At 36.8% G+C, this 18,186-nt stretch overlaps 1 long non-coding RNA gene across 1 annotated transcript; it reads right to left on the bottom strand.

The window, feature by feature from the left end:
* Positions 1–1,211: 1,211 nt before the first annotated feature.
* On the bottom strand, positions 1,212–18,077 carry LOC134297923 (uncharacterized). The gene is made up of 2 exons (XR_010004897.1): positions 17,991–18,077; positions 1,212–2,042 (listed from the first exon to the last, which is right to left on the bottom strand). It is a non-coding gene; the product is annotated as an uncharacterized LOC134297923 (long non-coding RNA).
* Between the last annotated feature and the right edge of the window lie 109 nt (positions 18,078–18,186).

Genomic DNA, 18,186 nt, shown 5'->3' on the forward strand with positions numbered 1-18,186 from the left:
AACACTGTCTGCTTCATTCAGAAGAATGCTATACTCGTAGAGCTCAAACAGTGTTGTATTTGTGGAGGGGTGGCTGCCTAGGGAATGAAAGTGTTCAACATTTTCTAACTTTAAGCTTTATTTCTGGCATTACAGAGGAATTGGCTGGTGCTGTTTGCTGAAAGACCACTTTGATTTTCCCGATGTTCAATGAGAGGCCAAGCTTTGTGGGGCCGGGCTGTGGCGCAGGCTGGTGAGCAGCCTGCTGCAATAGATCACTCTGACCATGAGGTCATGAGTTCGAGGCCAGCCCGTGGCAGGGTGAGCACCCGTCAATTAAAAAATAAAATATAGCCCCTGCTCGTTGCTGACCTAGCAACCCGAACGATAGTTGCATCTATCAAGTAGGAAATCAGGTACCACTTATAAAGTGGGGAGGCAAATTTAGCTAATTTACGACGTTGGAATGAGGAAGTGCCGTCAGAGTGGATGATGAAGCAGCTGCTCCCCCCTGTGGCCAGAATCGAACATCCCCTCAGGAGAAGGTTAAATTGCCTCTGCGTCTGTCTCTGTCTCGGTTCTGTGTGTATATGGGCATTGAATGTTTGCTCTATATGTATATAATGTGATCCACCCTGAGTCCCCTTCGGGGTGAGAAGGGCGGAATATAAATACTGTAAATAAATAAATAAATAAATATGCTTCTGCGAAAGTGTTTACAGTGGCTTGTAGGCCTTCTTCTGAATGAGCACAGAGTACGTTATCATCAACATATAAGAGTTCTATAAAACATATAATGCATTATATCAGCCATGGGCAAACTTGTGCCCTCTGGGTGTTTTGGACTTCAACTCCCACAATTCCTAACAGAACTGGCTGTTAGGAATTGTGGGGGTTGAAGCCCAAAACACCTGGAGGGCCATAGTTTGCCCATACCATGCAATTCAGGGTCCAGTATATGGTCAGTATAGAAACAGCCTTAGAAGATTTTATCTGAAATCTGAAGATGCCTGAAATGCACCTTATTCAAATGTGTCTTTCATGGAGGCGAATGCCATAGATATGGAATCCAACATCTAAATTTTCAACCCCAATCTTTTCACTATTATTAGTCAAACCCACAGACTGAGAATCCATCGCTACAGAGGGACGACTGCACAGTTTTGTCCCATTGACTACAAGTGTTGCACCCAAGGCAGCGCGAGCACTCGAAAACCAGACCGGAGCCAATATAACACACAAGCCGTTTATTGAAGCAGAATATATATATATATATCTATACGCATTTAAGGTGGAAAGTCAGAGTAAGAAATAGTCCATAATATATAGTCTATTGCAATTCAGAAAAAGTTTATCAATGTCCAATTTATAATCCACAAGGGAAGCTCGATAGCTTCCTTTAGAAATCAAAGTTTGTCTATGAAGCAATAGCAGAAATCAAAGCACTGCAAATCCACTTGAAAAGTCCCATAGCAAAGTCAAGGAAGCAAGGTAAACAAGGCTGAGTCAATCTCGATTCAGGAACAAGGAAGTCGCGGTAACAAGGCAAGGTCTACTCGGGAGTCGCGGCTCGACGCGGCTCTCCTGAAACTGGAAACTCGGCACCTCGGATTCAGAAGACAAGGCAAGGAACTGGAAACTGGAACCTCTTCCGAGGAAAGGCAAAGTTGACACCGCAATGAGAATAGAGTGAGGAGTACTTTTAACAGAATCCCAAGTCTGCAAGAATTAGGGAGTGCAGGACCCACAAAGTTCTCATGGGAAATTTAATCATTATCCAATTTGAGAGCGAGTCTTTGACTTCTTCTCACCCCTTGTCTCCTGCTTCTATCTTTTGTAACAAAGTCTCTCCGATTAAAAGTTCCATTCTCCCCCACGTCTGTACCATCTGGTACGGGTAACACTGGAGAGACTTTGGAATGTTCGCCAATTAGCGGATCCTGTAATATCACAATATCCGGCACCTGTAAGGCCATGGGGCTTGGAACTGAAGCAGGAATGCCCTCGAAATCCATCGCCTCATCTGTTTCTAACTCTAACTCTTGATGAAACCATGGATGAGTCTGCAAATGAACACAGCAAGACACTCAACAGGGTTAATCCCAGGAAAGAAATGAAAAATCCTACTTTATCCACTGTTCCATTTTTAAGGGAAGCCAATTTCTGTCTAAAAGCTATGACAGGGAGCAATATTTTGCATGGTCATGCTTTTCCCTGAGCCGCCTTATTATTTCTTTATTTATTTTAATGGACAGGCATGACGGATGGCTCTCCAGAGAGGCAGCCGGCCTTTTGCTTATTGCAGGGCTATAGCTATGAACCGATAAATTAAGACAAAGTGGCCTTTGGAAACAAATAAAGTGTTCCACCGCTATAAGATGGGAAAAAAAACCCCGTCACTAACAAAATAGACGTTGTTTATCCTGCCAACATGCATTTGGTGCTGTGACTATCTTCCTTAGGGAGGTCTGCAAGCTTTCTAAATGTGCAAATAAAATGTATTATTTGAAAATTTGGTTGCATCTTTGGCTGCAAAAATCAGGATCTTTGACTGTTTTAGTTGAAGTGTTGGGCCCCTTCTACACTGCCATATAAAATCCAGATTATCTGCTTTAAACTGGATTATATGGCAATGTAGACACATATAATCCAGTCCTCGGTCTTTTGGAGTCTCAAATACATCGAATTCAAGTTACAGGACATTTTATTGCTGAAAGGACAAAAAATATTGGATAAACAGATGAGATGAAAGAAAATTTGGGAGAATGTAACAAATATATTGTGTCGTCGGAGGCTTTCATAGCCAAAATCACTGGGTTGTTGTGTGTTTTCCGGGCTGTATGGTCATTTTCCAGAAGCATTCTCTCCTGATGTTTCGCCCACATCTATGGCAGGCATCCTCAGAGGTTGAGAGGTATATTGGAAAAAAAGAAAGGAAGGACAACACTCAGAAAATAGAGGAATTCCAGGCATGAAACAATCAGGGCCAACTAACACCTCCCAACAAAGGATTCCCCCAGGCTTTGAAGCTGCAAGGCCATTCAATGCAAATCAAGGTGGCCAACTTGCCTCAAACAGACAAGAGTTCTTTCTTTCTCCCACCCTGGACATCATTCCACAGATATATAAACCCCACTTGCCTAGTTTCCAACAGACCTCACCACCTCTGAGGATGCCTGCCATAGATGTGGGCGAAACATCAGGAGAGAATGCTTCCTGAGCATGGCCATACAGCCCGGAAAACTCACAGCAGCCTAACAAATATATCATCACCGCTGCAAGGATGGCATATGCTCAAAGATGGAACTTTGCCAAAGGGTGCATCTACACTATAGAATTAATGCAGTTCGGCACCACATTAGACTGCTATGTCTAAATGCTATGGATTTCTGGGATTCACAGTATGGTGAGACACCAATACTATTTGGCAGAGAAGGGTATGGTTCTTATAAAGCTACAGTTCCCATGATGCCATAGCATTGCACCATGACAATTGAAGTGGTATCAAACTGCATTAATTCTACAGTGTAGGCACACCCAAAATGGACAAAGTGTCTCTGCAGATTCATGAAAAATCACTAATTCAAAGAAAGATTGGGAACCTGTTCATTACCTTTTCGCAACAACTATGTTATGTATTACATGTAATATTATTAATCATATTACAATACATAGATATAGTACAATATGGTAATTTATTGCCAGTATTGTGCTATGCTAATAATATAATAATGTATGTAAATTTAATTTGTAAGCCGCTCTGAGTCCTCTTCAGGGTGAAAAGGGCAGGATATAAATGTATTTATATATATATACTAGCTGTGCCCGGCCACACGTTGCTGTGCTGAAGTCTGGTGGTATGGGAAATAAAGTATTGAGGAATTGGTGGTAGTTAAGGTAAAAGGTAAAGGTTTTCCCCTGGCATTAAGTCCATTATAAATGGGTTATATAGATGTGTGGAAGGGCCTTGAGTCTACACTGCCATATAATCCAGTGCAAATTAGATAATCTGTGGAAGAGGCCTAAGTGAGGCCTAACTCGGCCTGTCCCCTGGGCTGAGTGGGTTGCTAGGAGACCAAGTGGGCAGAGATTAGTCCTCTAACTGGCAGCAATTGGATAAAAACCATTATTCCTTTTCCTCTAATTAGGACTTTTCTTTTCTTTTTGTTGTATCAACCTAGAGGCGTGGATGATGGGTTGTGTTGTCAAATTTCGAGGTTGGGGGGCCTGTAGTTTTGTTGTTTTGTTGGTCACCATGATGCCATCAGGCATTTCTCATATTCGTTAGAGAAGGCAAAAAAGCCTTGTAAAACTACAACTCCCAGGATTCTATAGCACAGAGCCATGGCAATTAAAGTGGGGTCAAACCGCATTCATTCTATAGTACAGATGCAAGATGAGTTGGGAGCTTTGCGGAAAAGTTTCCAAATTACTCCCCCGATTCTCCAATTTCACCATGTTGGATCTGGGGAGTGTAACCCCAAAAAGTAACTTTTCCAAACTCCGTATAAAATTGCTCGCCGCGTTTCTGAGACTCTCTCGGGTAAAAGTAAATTAAAGTTAGAGCCACGGGGAGTATCAAAATCCTTTATTTGAATCATTGGCCCAATTTGTTATAAGACTCACGGCGTACTTTGCAGAAACGCGGGCTTTAATAAATAGAATTTCCCTAAATTGTCGTATATCATTTGACAAAGGGAAGAAGGCATGATGATAACAAAACAAAAAAAAAAAGATTTGGGCAATTGAGATAATAAAATTCCTTCACTGTTGCAAAATGCACAATTGTATTTAGAGGACGCCCTACTGATTCGCCTGGCAGAATATTCAATGCAAACGAATGATAAAATATATCATTTTGATATCTTTGCCATTCTAAACAGTTTGGTATTTAAAATGCTGCCTTACATTGAGTCGGATGCTTGGTGTTTATCTCATTTATGAGACCGGTAACTATGGCTTTCCAGTCTAAAGATACACCACAAAACTACAAATCCCAGCATCTCATATAAGGGAGCCATAGGGTGCATCTGCACTGGATCATTAATGCGGTTTGGGACCACTTTAATTCTGCTTTGGGCTCCATGCTATGGAATCCTTGCAATTTTACAAGGTCTTTAGCCTTCACTGCCGAAGAGTGCTGGTGCCTCACCAAACTACAATTCCCATGATTCCACCAATCCTTTAAAGTATGATTAAACTGTGTTAATTCTCCAGTGTAGATGCAGTTCAGATTATGGATACCAAGGTCATAGAAATCATAGAATCATAAGAGTTGGAAGAGATCTTTAAAGGCCATCTAGCCCAACCCTATTATTCTGCCATGCAGGAAAATCACAGTCAAAGCTCTCCTGAAAGATGGCCATCCAGCCTCTGTTATCAAATAAACACTACAACTTTAAAAACGTACATTTCAAAATTATTGTGGCGCAGCTGGCTAGTAACCAGCTGCAATAAATCACTACTGACCAAGAGGTCATGCGTTCGAAGCCCGGATCGGGTTAAGCCCCCAACCATTAAATAGCCCAGCTTGTGTTGACCTATGCTGCCCGAAAGACAGTTGCATCTGTCAAGTAGGAAATTTAGGTACGCTTTATGTGGGAGGCTAATTTAACTAATTTACAACACCATAAAACTGCCAGCAGCATGTGGAAAGGAATGAGGAAGTACAGTCACTAGTGGACGGTGAAGCAACAGCTCCCCCTGTGGCCGGAATCGTGAAGCTGGAAATGTTAAATGCCTCTGTGTGTGTCTATACTGTATGTTGTTTGTCTGATGGCATTGAATGTTTGCCATATATACAGTAGAGTCTCACTTATCCAACATAAACGGGCCAGTAGAACGTTGGATAAGCGAATATGTTGGATAATAAGGAGGGATTAAGGAAAAGCCTATTACACATCAAATTAAGTTATGATTTTACAAATTAAGCACTAAAACATAATGTTTAACAACAAATTTGACAGAAAAAGTAGTTCAATACACAGTAATTCTATGTAGTAATTACTGTATTTACGAATTTAGCACCAAAATATCACGATGTATTGAAAACATTGACTACAAAAATGCATTGGATAATCCAGAACGTTGGATAAGTGAGACTCTACTGTATGTTCGAGAGACCCCTTCAGGGTGAGAAAGAAGGGCGGGATATAAATATTGTAAAAAAATAAATAAAATAGTTAGATTTAGGTTTAATGGCATTATTTTGGTCTGCTTTTAACTGTAATATTTTTACATATATTATACAGTAGAGTCTCACTTATCCAAGACTCGGTTATCCAACGTTCTGGATTATCCAATGCATTTTTGTAGTCAATGTTTTCAATATATCGTGATATTTTGGTGCTAAATTCGTAAATACAGTAATTACAACATAACATTACTGCGTATTGAACTACTTTTTCTGTCAAATTTGTTATATAACATGAAGTTTTGGTGCTTAATTTGTAAAATCATAACCTAATTTGATGTTTAATAGGCTTTTCCTTAATGCCTCCTTATTATCCAACATATTCGCTTATCCAACATTCTGCCGGCCCGTTTATGTTGGATAAGTGAGACTCTACTGTACATATATATTACACATTACACATCTATAATATTTTTAATGTATTAGGCCCACTTGAAACTCAAGGTGCATTTACACTGTAGGATTAATGCAGTTTGACATCACTTTTGACTGCCACGATTCAATGCTATAGAATCCTGGGAGCTGTTGCTTGGACACTGCCATATAAAATCCAGATTATCTGCTTTGAACTGGATTATACGGCAGTGTAGACTTATATAATGTGGATTATCTGCTTTGATCATCTGAATTTTATGGCAGTGCAGAAGGGGCCTTGGTGAGGCTTTGGAAGGGAAAGTTAGGACATTGCAAAACAAAACAGAAAACAGGAATCCATAGCACTGAACCATGGCAGTGAAAGTGGGATCAAAGTGTATTAAGACTACAATATAGATGCACCCGGAGTCTGTGTGCATTCTCCCTGTGGAGATAGATAGATAGATGATAGATAGATAGATGATAGATAGATAGATAGATAGATAGATAGATAGATGATAGATAGATAGATTAGATAGATAGATAGATGATAGATAGATGATAGATAGATTAGATAGATGATAGATAGATAGATAGATAGATAGATAGATAGATAGATAGATAGATAGATAGATATAGATAGAAGATAGATAGGTAGATAGATTAGATGGATGATAGATAGATGACAGATAGATAGATTAGATAGATGATAGATAGATAGATAGATAGATAGATAGATAGATAGATAGATAGATAAATAGATAGGACAGATAGATAGGACAGATAGATAATAGATAGATAGATTAGATAGATAGATAGATAGATAGATTAGATAGATAGATGATAGATAGATAGATTAGATAGATTAGATAGATAGATAAGACAGATAGATAATAGATAGATAGATTAGATAGATAGATAGATAGATAGATAGATTAGATAGATAGATGATAGATAGATAGATTAGATAGATTAGATAGATAGATAAGACAGATAGATAATAGATAGATAGATTAGATAGATAGATAGATAGATAGATAGATAGATAGATTAGATAGATATTTAAATAGATAGATAGATAGATCAGATAGATTAGATAGATAGATATTTAAATAGATAGATAGATAGATATTTAGATAGATAGATAGATAGATAGATAGATAAGACAGATAGATAGATTAGATAGATGATAGATAGATAGATAGATAGATAGATGATAGATAGATAGATTAGATAGATAGATAGATGATAGATAGATGATAGATAGATTAGATAGATGATAGATAGATAGATAGATAGATAGATAGATAGATAGATAGATATAGAAGATAGATAGGTAGATAGATTAGATGGATGATAGATAGATGACAGATAGATAGATTAGATAGATGATAGATAGATAGATAGATAGATAGATAGATAAATAGATAGGACAGATAGATAGGACAGATAGATAATAGATAGATAGATTAGATAGATAGATAGATAGATAGATAGATAGATAGATAGATTAGATAGATAGATGATAGATAGATAGATTAGATAGATTAGATAGATAGATAAGACAGATAGATAATAGATAGATAGATTAGATAGATAGATTAGATAGATAGATAGATTAGATAGATATTTAAATAGATAGATAGATAGATCAGATAGATTAGATAGATAGATATTTAAATAGATAGATAGATAGATAGATAAGACAGATAGATAGATTAGATAGATGATAGATAGATAGATAGATAGATAGATAAGACAGACAGACAGACAGACAGATAGATAGATTAGATAGATAGATAGATTAGATAGATAGATAGATAGATGATAGATAGATTAGATAGATGATAGATAGATAGATTAGATAGATGATAGATAGATAGATAGATAGATAGATAGATAGATAGAAAGATTAGATAGATAGATAAATAGATAGATAGATAGATAGATAGGACAGATAGATAATAGATAGATAGATTAGATAGATAGATAGATAGATAGATTAGATAGATAGATAGATAGATGATAGATAGATAGATTAGATAGATAGATAGATAAGATAGATAGATAGATGATAGATAGATAGATAGATTAGATAGATAGATAGATAGATAGATGACAGATAGATAATAGATAGATAGATAATAGATAGATAGATTAGATAGATAGATAAGACAGATAGATAATAGATAGATAGATTAGATAGATAGATAGATAGATTAGATAGATAGATAGATAGATAGATTAGATAGATAGATAAGACAGATAGATAATAGATAGATAGATTAGATAGATAGATTAGATAGATAGATAGATAGATGATAGATAGATTAGATAGATGATAGATAGATGATAGATAGATTAGATTAGATAGATAGATTAGATAGATAGATAGATTAGATAGATTAGATAGATTAGATAGATGATAGATAGATAGATAGATAGATAGATTAGATAGATAGATAGATGACAGATAGATAATAGATAGATAGATTAGATAGATTAGATAGATTAGATAGATAGATAGATGATAGATAGATAGATAGATAGATTAGATAGATAGATAGATAGATGACAGATAGATAATAGATAGATAGATTAGATAGATAGATTAGATAGATAGATTAGATAGATAGATTAGATAGATAGATAGATTAGATAGATAGATAGATAGATAGATTAGATAGATAGATAGATGATAGATAGATAGATAAGACAGATAGATAATAGATAGATAGATTAGATAGATAGATTAGATAGATAGATAGATAGATAGATAGATGATAGATAGATAGATGATAGATAGATAGATAGATAGATTAGATAGATAGATTAGATAGATAGATAGATGATAGATAGATAGATAGATAGATAGATGATAGATAGATAGATTAGATAGGTAGATAAGACAGATAGATAATAGATAGATAGATTAGATAGATAGATAGATTAGATAGATAGATAGATGATAGATAGATAGATAGATAGATGATAGATAGATAGATAGATGATAGATAGATAGATTAGATAGATAGATAAGACAGATAGATAATAGATAGATAGATTAGATAGATAGATAGATAGATTAGATAGATAGATAGATGATAGATAGATGATAGATAGATAGATTAGATAGATAGATAGATAGATAGATAAGACAGATAGATAATAGATAGATAGATGATAGATAGATAGATAGATGATAGATAGATAGATAGATTAGATAGATAGATGATAGATAGATAGATAGATAGATAGATAGACAGACAGATAGCTTCCTTTTATATAAATGCACATAGATACATAGGCAAATACATTTGATACACAAATCCATGGGTATGTATTTTGAATAAAAAACAAAGCAGTCACAAACCCAAAATAAACTGTAGATCTAGTTGTTCTTCTGGCTCCTACTTTCCAATTGGCTCCAGGGCAGAAATTTAGTTTTGTTTCATTAAGGATTTCAGTTTGTTTTTCAATCATGTTTCTATTGCCTTGCTTAAAACAACACTGGCATTGAAATGTTTTTTTAAAGGTTTGACGGGACAGTTTGCATCTAGATTTCTGGCTGATGAAAAATAAAGCAATTCTCCATTGCCATCTAGTGGGAAAAAACTCTTGCATTCACAGGAAACTTGGTTTCAGTCTGGAAACTCTGGTCAGACTGTTAGGATGTGTCTGTCTACACTGGAGGGTTAACACAGTTTGATGCCACTTCTCAGACCCCTTCAACACTGCCGTAAAAAATCCAGATTATTATTTTCATTATCATTATTTTCATCTCCTTCAATGTAAATGTGCTTATTTAATAATAGAGTGAAATAATAAATACAGTAGAGTCTCGCTTATCCAACGTTCTGGATTATCCAATGCATTTTTGTAGTCAATGTTTTCAATACATCATGATATTTTGGTGATAAATTCGTAAATACAGTAATTACTACATAGCATTACTGCGTATTGAACTACTTTTTCTTTAAAATTTGTTGTATAACATGATGTTTTGGTGCTTAATTTGTAAAATCATAACCTAATTTGATGTTTAATAGGCTTTTCCTTAATCCCTCCTTATTATCCAACATATTCGCTTATCCAACGTTCTGCCGGCCTGTTTACGTTGGATAAGCGAGACTCTACTGTATAATAATATTATTAAATAGAATGAAATAATAAAAGTAACAATAAATAGAGTAAAATAATAAATGCCAGGGCAAAGTAATAAATGTATTAATAATAATAAAAATAGAGTAAATTAAAAGGAATAGTAATAATAATAATAGAGTTAAATAATAAATAATAATGATTAATAGAGTAAAATAATAAATGTTATACTACCAATAATAATAGAGAAAAATAATACATGTATCATATATATTCAAGTATAAGCTGATCTGAATATAAGCCTCCCAGGACCCTCACCCGAGTATAAGCAAAGGGGTTTTTTTTTCAGACCTAAAAAAGGGCTGAAAAACTCGGCTTATACTCAAATATATACGGTATTTATTTAAATGCCATGTTTTTATGCAACTATGGTTGATGCCATCACCAAAAGAGGTGATTATAATGGTCTCAGTTTTGAAGCCTTATATAAGGTAGTCTGATCTAGAAATTGAGAAAGTTTGCATTTGTGGGCTAAACGTGAGCCGGCAGCGCAGTGGTGCAGCGGCAAAAAAGGCCAATGTCATACTAGGTGTCAATGATAGAAATATGGTGTCCAGATCATGGACTATAAAAATAGTCCTGCTTTATTCTGTGCTTATTCCTTGGCTTATTATGTTCGATTTTGGGCTCCACAGTTCAATAAGATTGTGGTATAGAAAGACGTTGGACTTTTTTGCTGCTGCATCACAGTCTTGGCTCATATTTTAGCCCACAAATGCAGGTTTTAAGGTTCCCCCTTAAAAAGACTTACCAACCAGTTGCATAAAAGTGTTCCATTTAAATACAAAATGGTTTACCAATATTCTTATGGTTTGGATTAGTAATTTATGGAGCAGGCATGGGCAAACTTGGGCCCTCCAGGTGTTTTGGACTTCAACTCCCACAATTCCTAACAGCCTACCGGCTGTTAGGAATTGTGGGAGTTGAAGTCCAAAACACCTGGAGGACCCAAGTTTGCTCATGCCTATAATCCAGTTCAAAGCAGATAATCTGGAATATATGGCAGTGTAAAAGGTGCCAGACTCCAATGCTCAAACCACTATACTACCCAAGTGTAAATCTCATTTCTACTCATCACCAAAGTACACTCGTTGATTTAATCAGAATTTTGTTCTCTAATTGGGACTAGTCCTGAGATTTACATCAGTATCAGCGAGACAATGGGTGAAACGTAAATCTACATTAGAAAAAGCAGCACTAAAACAGCTTGCACTAAAAGTAGGAAGTAAAACAGAAAACTGAATTAATATTCTGGTTGGTTAAATGATATAAAGAACTGGATTAATAGCCTTGCTGGTTAAATGATAAACTAGGCCCGCAATTCCTCCTACGCTCCATTTACACTTTAAAATGAAAACAAAACTTGCAGAATAATCTCTTCAAGTCCCTCCTGCACACTGCTTTGACATTTTACAGTTGAGTCTCACTTATCCAAGTTACAGTTGAGTCTCACTTATCCAACATAAACGGGCTGGCAGAACGTTGGATAAGTGAATATCTTGGATAATAAGGAGGGATAAAGGAAAAGCCTATTAAATGTCAAATTACATGATGATTTTACAAATTAAGCACCAAAACATCATGTTTTACAACAAATCGACAGAAAAAGCAGTCCAAAACACGGTAATGTTATGTAGTGATTACTGTATGTACGAATTTAGCACGAAAACATCACAGTGTATTGAAAACATTGACTACGAAAACATTGACTACGAAAACATTGACTATAAATAAATATAGAATGGCATAAAATGAACTTAAAGTAATACATTGTCAGAAGTTAAATCCATAAAAAGTTCAGTCCTTATTGTCTAAACTGTGGATCCAAGCAGAAGTAAAACTACGTTGGATAATCCAGAACATTGGATAAGCGAAGCTTGGATAAGTGAGACTCTGTATTTGTAATTAGACAGGGGTGGGTTTTTTTCCTTGCTGCCTAAAGAAACAACGGTGGATCCGAGCAGGACACAGACTGCGTTGGATAATCCAGAACGTTGGATAAGCGAAGCTTGGATAAGTGAGACTCTACTGTATTTATAATTGGACAGGGGTGCTGAGCTATTTGTCTATTTTATATGGCCTTCTAATTAATTTTAAATTACTGTTTTTTAAATAACACGTATGTTTTTATATATATTGCATAGTTTTATCCTGTATTTGCCCATTTGCCCAAGTTTGCCCATGTCTGATCTAAAGGTGCCTAGGGTCCCCAAGTTACGAAAAAGAGAGGTTCTGTAGGTTTGTTCTTAAGTTGAATTTGTATGTAAGTTCCAGTCAACAGAGTCTATTATGTCTGTCTGTCTGTCTATATTGGTCTATCTATTTATTCATACAGATAGAGCTTTGGATAGCAAGGGGCCGGGCTGTGGCGCAGGCTGGTTAGCAGCCAGCTGCAATAAATCACTCTGACCAAGAGGTCATGAGTTCGAGGCCAATGCAGTTTGCCTTTTAGTAGTCAGTATTTTTGTAGTCAATTTTTCAATACATTGCGAAGTTTTGGTGCTAAATTCATAAATACAGTAATTATTACATAACATAATCCCGCTTTATTGTCCAACATTTTCACTTATCCAATGTTCTGCCGGCCCGTTTATGTTGGATAAGTGAGACTCTACTGTATTATATATATATATATATATATACACACACACACGCACACACACATACATGCACTGCGTTACAGCAGCTTGCTTTGTAAACCCTTAGGCCCCTTCCATCCTAGGACATGATCCCAAATTATCTTCTTATCCCAGATTATCTGGCAGTGGAGATATAATCCGGTTTAAATCAAATAATCTGGGATCAGATCCTGGGATATTGAGCAGTGTGGAAGGGGCCTTATTGTGTGCTTATTATTATTATTATTATTATTAATTTACAGAATTTATATTCCGCCCTTCTCACCCCGAAGGGGACTCAGGGCGGATTACAATGGCAAACATTCAATGCCAACAGACAAACAACATACTGTATATAGACAGACACAGAGGCATTTAACATTTTTTTCCCATCTTCACGATTCCGGCCACAGGGGGAGCGGTTGCTTCACCATCCACTAGGGCTGTACTTCCTCATTCCTTTCCTCGTGTTTTGCTGGCAGTTTCTATGATGTTGTAAATTAGTTAAATTAGCCTCCCGCATAAAGCGTACCTAAATTTCCCTACTTGACAGATGCAACTGTCTTTCGGGGCTGCATAGGTCAACAGCAAGCCGAGCTATTTAATGGTCAGGGGCTTAACCCGACCCGGGCTTTGAACTCATGACCTCTCGGTCAGTAGTGATTTATTGCAGCTGGTTACTAGCCAGCTGCGCCACAGCCCGGCTTCTCATTCTCTGCATCTCATTTTGACCTTCCTGAAAGAACCTCCAAGAGAAGCTCCGTTGTCCCACTTCAGTATTATCAGTAGACAAATGTTATGAACATCTTAACTGCTCAACTAGCATTCAGGTGTTCACAGGTCTGGGCTGATCCAAGGGCAGGGACCTTGTCCTTTCAGCCTGAGGGCCAAATTTAAGATCATTGGAAAGCGATGGCCCCAGGCTCTGGCACTCCCTTCCCAGGGAGACAAGAATGGCCTCCTCCTCCTTGTCCGCCCAGCAAGATATGCGATTCAGAAGGGCTTTTAAAACAGTTTTTAAAGAACTGGCTAGGGGAAAGTGCATTGTTTTAACTAAACTATTTTTAAGAATTTTTATTGCATTTTATTATTTTAATTTGTGGGTTACACTGTAGATAGCATAGGCCTGCAAAATTAGAAATGTATGCTGGTTTTATAGGAATTTGGCATTCCAAATGCAAAATATGACCTCAGATTTGCTACACGACTTAGTTTTTCCAAAACTTGCTTTAATGCTTTTATTTTGTAATCTGCAACTGAGGCACCTTCTAGAACTGCCATATAATCCACATTATCTGCTTTGCACTGGATTACAGTAGAATCTCAGTTATCCAAGACTCGCTTATCCAAGGTTCTGGATTATCCAACGCATTTTTGTAGTCAATGTTTTCAATACATCGTGATATTTTGGTGCTAAATTCGTAAATACAGTAATTATTACGTAGCTTTATTGTCTATTGAACTACTTTTTCTGTCAAATTTCTTGTATAACATGATGTTTTCGTGCTTAATTTGTAAAATCATAACCTAATTTGATGTTTAATAGGCTTCTCCTTAATCTCTCCTTGTTATCCAACATATTTGCTTATCCAACATTCTGCCGGCCCGTTTATGTTGGATAAGTGAGACTCTACTGTACTTCCATTATTTCCATGTACACGAATCTATGGTACATACTTTGTAGGTCTTACTTTCAGGGGAGGCCTTATATTTAGCAATTCAGCAAAACCTTTACTAGGTCTTATTTTCCGAGGATGTCTTATTTTCAGGGAAACAGGGTATTAGAATATGCACCTTCTGAGGCAGAAAACCCCAAACCCCATTCAACACAGTTCGAAGCCGGCATCAGGACAAACTGCAATAGCCAGGCACAAAAGCTTGTGAAAGGAAGCCCATCAATGGCTTTGAAACAAAAGCTCGATGGCCATCTGCCAGGAGTGCTTTAGGTGTGGCAGAAGGAGTTAGATGGTCTTTGGGGGTCCCTTCCACACGCCCCTATAATACATTATTATTATCAGTCCTGCTCTGAATAATAACAATAATAATAATACAGCAGGGTCTCACTTATCCAAGACTCGGTTATCCAAGGTTCTGGATTATCCAATGCAATTTGTAGTCAATGTTTTCAATATAGTGTGATATTGTGGTGCTAAATTTTTAAAATACAGTAATTACAACATAACATTACTGCGTATTGAACTGCTTTTTCTGTCAAATTTGTTGTATAACATGATGTTTTGGTGCTTAATTTGTAAAATCATAACCTAATTTGATGTTTAATAGGCTTTTTCTTAATCCCTCCTTATTATCCAAGATATTTGCTTATCCAAGGTTCAGCCGGCCCGTTTAGCTTGGATAAGTAAGACTCTACTGTTTATGAGTCTACACTGGGTTGCTGTGATTCTTTCAGGCTGTATGGCCATGATCCAGAAGCATTCTCTCCTGACGTTTCACCCACATCTGTGGCAGGCATCCTCAGAGGTTGTGAGGTCTGTTGGGAACTAGGCAAGGGGAGGTTTATATATTTGTGTGAGGTTCAGGGTGGGAGAAAGAACTCTTGTCTGTTGGAGGCAGGTGCAGATGTGAGTCTACACTGCCATATAATCCAGTTCAAAGCAGATAATATGGATTTTGCAGTGCAGAAGGGGCCTTAGGCAGAGCTTTCCAAACTGTGTGTTGCAACACATTAGTGTGTTGGCTGCAATGTATGGGTGTGTATATTGAAATATGTCTTATTATCTTACAAATCGTATTATTTTTTTAAATATAAACTAAAGGTGTGATTTCATATGTTTCATTATTACAAGTCATGTAAAAAATCTCTTATAAGGGGTTGTGAATTATTGTTTATTGTTATGAATGTTTTTATGAATGTTGTTGTATTTAATTAGTTAATTAATTTTAATTGATTTGCACTGTATTTTATATTTTTATATATGTGTGTTTTGTTGTAAACTGCCCTGTGTCCCCTTTTGGGTGAGAAGGGCGGGATACAAATGTTGTAATAAATAAATAAGTAAATAAATTGTGTTTTTTAATTACTGCGTCGTGAACTGATGCATGTCTAAAATGATGTGTGTCACCCACATAAAATGTTTGGAAAGCTCTGCTCTAAGGTTCTTTCTACACTGCCATACAAAATACAGATTATATGCTTTGAACTGAATTATATGGCAGTGTAGACTCATATAATCCAGTTCAAAGCAGATAAGGCAGTGGAGAAGGATCCTAAGGCCTTATCTACACTGACCATTTAATGCTGTTTCAAAACTCTACCGAAGAAATGGGGTTTGGTTGTGCAGACGATTCCACAGAAAGTCCTGGAACTAGTTTGAGGCTTGGGTGGCAATTACACAAATTACTAATGCACATTAAGGGATTTCTTTTGTGTGCTTTTGTTGCCTGGCCACCACAGCTTGAAGCTAGCTTTAAACTGCATTAAATGCTCAATGTAGACGGGGCCTAAGGAACACCAGAAACATACGCTTTTGTAGATGTCAGTGTACTCATGTACAGCCATGAAGTAACTGGGTTTTCTTGTTATTGTTTTTAATCAACTATTAATCGGATATGGTTTACACCTATATGCTGAATATTATTTGGTTGGTTCTACTTGTTTTATTTGTTGATCGTAATAAATTTATTCATTCACCTATGCAGATTGATACGCATTAAGAGCTCTATTTCAGAATATCCAATTTTGTTTATCTTGGTTTAAAGCCTCAAATTCACTTACCTGCACATGTTTGTGCCGTGCATAATCTGAAGACATAATCCACATTACTTGCTTTGACCTGGATTATATGAGTATACACTGCCATATAATCCAGGTTACCAAAGCAGATAATCCACATTACTTGCTTTGAACTGGATTATATGAGTCTACATTGCCATATAATCCAGGTTACCAAAGCAGATAATCCACATTACCTGCTTTGAACTGAATTATATGAGTCTACACTGCCATATAATCCAGGTTACCAAAGCAGATAATCCACATTACTTGCTTTGAACTGGATTATATGAGTCTACATTGCCATATAATCCAGGTTACCAAAGCAGATAATCCACATTATTTGCTTTGAACTGGATTATATGAGTCTACACTGCCATATAATCCAGGTTACCAAAGCAGATAATCCACATTACTTGCTTTGAACTGGATTATATGAGTCTACACTGCTATATAATCCACTCCAAAGCAGATAATCCACATTACTTGCTTTGAACTGGATTATATGAGTCTACACTGCCCTATAATCCACTCCAAAGCAGATAATCCACATTACTTGCTTTGAACTGGATTATACGAGTCTACACTGCCCTATAATCCACTCCAAAGCAGATAATCCACATTACTTGCTTTGAACTGGATTATATGAGTCTACACTGCTATATAATCCACTCCAAAGCAGATAATCCACATTACTTGCTTTGAACTGGATTATACGAGTCTACACTGCCCTATAATCCACTCCAAAGCAGATAATGCGGATTACTTGCTTTGAACTGGATTATACGAGTCTACACTGCCCTATAATCCACTCCAAAGCAGATAATCCACATTACTTGCTTTGAACTGGATTATATGAGTCTATACTGCCATATAATCCACTCCAAAGCAGATAATCTGGATTTTATATGACAATGTATATGGAACAACAAATTCCAAGACCAAACCGGACCCAGAGGTTCAAAATGGGCAGACCCCACGTGGTTGCAAGGCAGAGGGCGCCGCCACGTGTTCTCCTCGCCTTCCTCCTTCATGCCACTTCCGTCTCTCAAAACAAGCCTATCCCGGCGCGTATAGTTCTTCATTCTGTCTTGGTATTGGCTAAGACACCTGTCGTCCCGCCTCCGAGGCAGGGGCGGCGCCTGATT

Source organism: Anolis carolinensis, chromosome 3 (genome assembly GCF_035594765.1).
Source record: "Anolis carolinensis isolate JA03-04 chromosome 3, rAnoCar3.1.pri, whole genome shotgun sequence".
In the NCBI taxonomy this organism is placed as follows: Eukaryota; Metazoa; Chordata; class Lepidosauria; order Squamata; family Dactyloidae; genus Anolis; species Anolis carolinensis.